This window comes from Nannobrachium achirus (assembly GCF_963921795.1).
Source record: "Nannobrachium achirus genome assembly, chromosome: 5".
Lineage (NCBI taxonomy): Eukaryota > Metazoa > Chordata > Actinopteri > Myctophiformes > Myctophidae > Nannobrachium > Nannobrachium achirus.
Genome location: NC_137814.1, coordinates 66,421,819 through 66,424,564, shown reverse-complemented (window position 1 = coordinate 66,424,564; position 2,746 = coordinate 66,421,819).

The window sequence follows — 2,746 nt, the reverse complement described above, 5'->3', positions numbered from 1 at the left end:
GTGGGGACGGCAATAGTCGTCGTCGTGGAGACGGCAGTAGTCGTCGTGGGGACGGCAGTAGTAGTAGTCGTCGTGGGGACTAAAGTCGTCGGGAAAGTACTTGTAGTCGTGGGGAAAGTACTTGTAGTCGTGGGGACAGCAGTAGTCGGCGTGGGGACAGCAGTCGTCGACGTGGGGACTGCAGTCGTCGGCGTGGGGACAGCAGTAGTCGGCGTGGGGACTGCAGTCGTCGACGTGGGGACTGCAGTCGTCGGCGTGGGGACTGCAGTCGTCGGCGTGGGGGCGGCAGTCGTCGACGTGGGGACTGCAGTCGTCGGCGTGGGGACAGCAGTAGTCGGCGTGGGGACAGCAGTAGTTGTCACCAAAACCACTGTTAAAATAAAACATTCATATCAGAACTTGCGTAGGTGATAATATACCATCAAGAAAAAAAATAATGCCATGTCATTATAAAGTAGTCCCCCCAGGAATCCACGATTCCACGATCACAGAATTTATCACAGAATTTGTGACCAGCCGTGGATTTCTCTGCCATTCGCGGACTTTTCTGATGTCCGCGGAATAACAGTCGCGAGTGGCAGCAGACCGGCGGGAGTAGTTATTAGTACAATTATAAAACGATTTGTACATGGTCTGGCCACCTCATACAGAGCCTGGGGGAGTAGCTTAGCTTCCCTCCTGCTAGCACTGATGCTGGATGGTCCCACATTCCTGACAGAAACTGTGTCCTGAACTATAGTTCCTCTCTATGCCTCTATGGTCCTGGCAATAACAATGCTAATGCAGAAGAGAATAAATATTTATTACACCCATACTAGGTAGTAGGTAGGCTATCCTCTAAAATATGGTTACTGTGGGAATGGTTCGGATGACAATATAGTCTTTGCAACAGAAAGTAATTATTAAAAACAATAACAATTAAAAAGAATAGATTTATTAGATTTTTATTCTGAAAAATGATTATTCAAATATTTGATTATTCTAATCACTAATTACAATTGTAGGGTTTTACTTGCTTATTAGAACTATATAATTTGTAGCTTGATAACTGGTCATTTTAGGTTGTTTAATGTCCGCGGAATCAAGAATTGTTCTCTGCAGAATTCCGCAGAATCAGGATTGTTCTCCGCGGAATCAAGACGTTCTGCGGATTCCTGTGGGGACTAATAAAGGCGCATTCTGAGCTTTTCTCTGTTGTCAACAATTCTTACCAGTGGCGACAATAGATGTTGTGTTCACAGGAAGGGAGAAATCAGAGCTGGATGCAGCGTCCACCAGAGTATCAGCCACAGAAGAGGGATTTGGTGCTGAGACATTTGCCACTTGGTTGAATATTAACTCAGCCTCCACCTTCACTGATCCCGATCTGCAAAAGTGATGTTGGAAAAACATTTTAATTGTATTATCATCATTATTTTCATCATCATCCTACTGCATTAACAATTGTTATTTAAGTCTACATTAATGGTACAAATCAAATATATGTTAATCAATAAAAAAGAAACTTAATAAACTACCATTGGTGCATACCTGAAGCGTTTAATAACAGTGCGATTGAAATTAGAAAACTTTGTTCTATAGACATTATCCATCTGTAAACAAACAAAAAGGCATTGAAAAACAAATTATTCCAGAGCAACAGTAAAATGATCCCCATTATTCCACCAAGATAATTTCATTAGGCCTATTAGTAGATTTACATTGAATTAATGAATAAGAATGTTTTTGATCACATTTTGAATCATTTTGTGATTTTCTTTTGTTTTTTTAGGGGGGGGGTACTTGAAAATTGTACACACCGTTCTCTTAAATGATATTAGGAGTGCAACGACATATGTAATAGTGATACAATACGCATCACGATACATGGTTGACGTTGCGCTACATGGATGATATTGGTTTATTCGATTCAATTATTTAAAATCGATATAGTAACTATTTAGCATAGGCATACAATCTGTGAAACGTGTCAATAGTGCAGGATTTTTTTTTAAGGGAAAAATGTATTATGGATATAAATAAGTAAACACTCTCTAGCAAATACTGTACATGGACATTATATTTCAAGACATATGGACAAACCCGCACCTTGACATTAACAGAGATTACACAAATTTTTCGATGATAGTTTAAGAGTAGCTATATGGAATGGGAAAATAATTATTTAAAATTGTCCCTCTTAAAATTGCTAAATGCAAGACAAATACTTTTAGATACCGATTTTCTAGATACTGATTATCGAATTCGATACCGATTTTCTGCATTGTAGAACGATACAATGCCAAACGGTGCGATATTTTCCTTTTGCATATTGATAGGGAATGCTTTATTGACAGGCTGTACATCATAATGGACTTACCGCTGAAGCTACTTGGTTGGCTAAGGTCTGGAATTCGGCAGAGGATGTGTCCGCAAGCGCTGGTGTGAAAAGTAGGGTTACTTCAAATTCAAGCGTTATCCTTGTTTCGGGGGGGGTCGTAGTGGTGGTTGTAGGTGGTGTGGTCGCATTGGTGGTCGCAGGCAGTGTTGTCGCATTGGTGGTCACAGGCGGTGTCGTCGCATTGGTGGTCGCAGGCGGTGCGGTCGCATTGGTGGTCGCAGGAGGCACAGTCGCATTGGTGGTCGCAGGCGATGTGGTCACATTGGTGGTCACAGGCAGTGTGGTCACATTGGTGGTCACAGGCAGTGTGGTCGCATTGGTGGTCGTAGGCGGTGTGGTCGCATTGGTGGTCATAGGCGGCGTGGT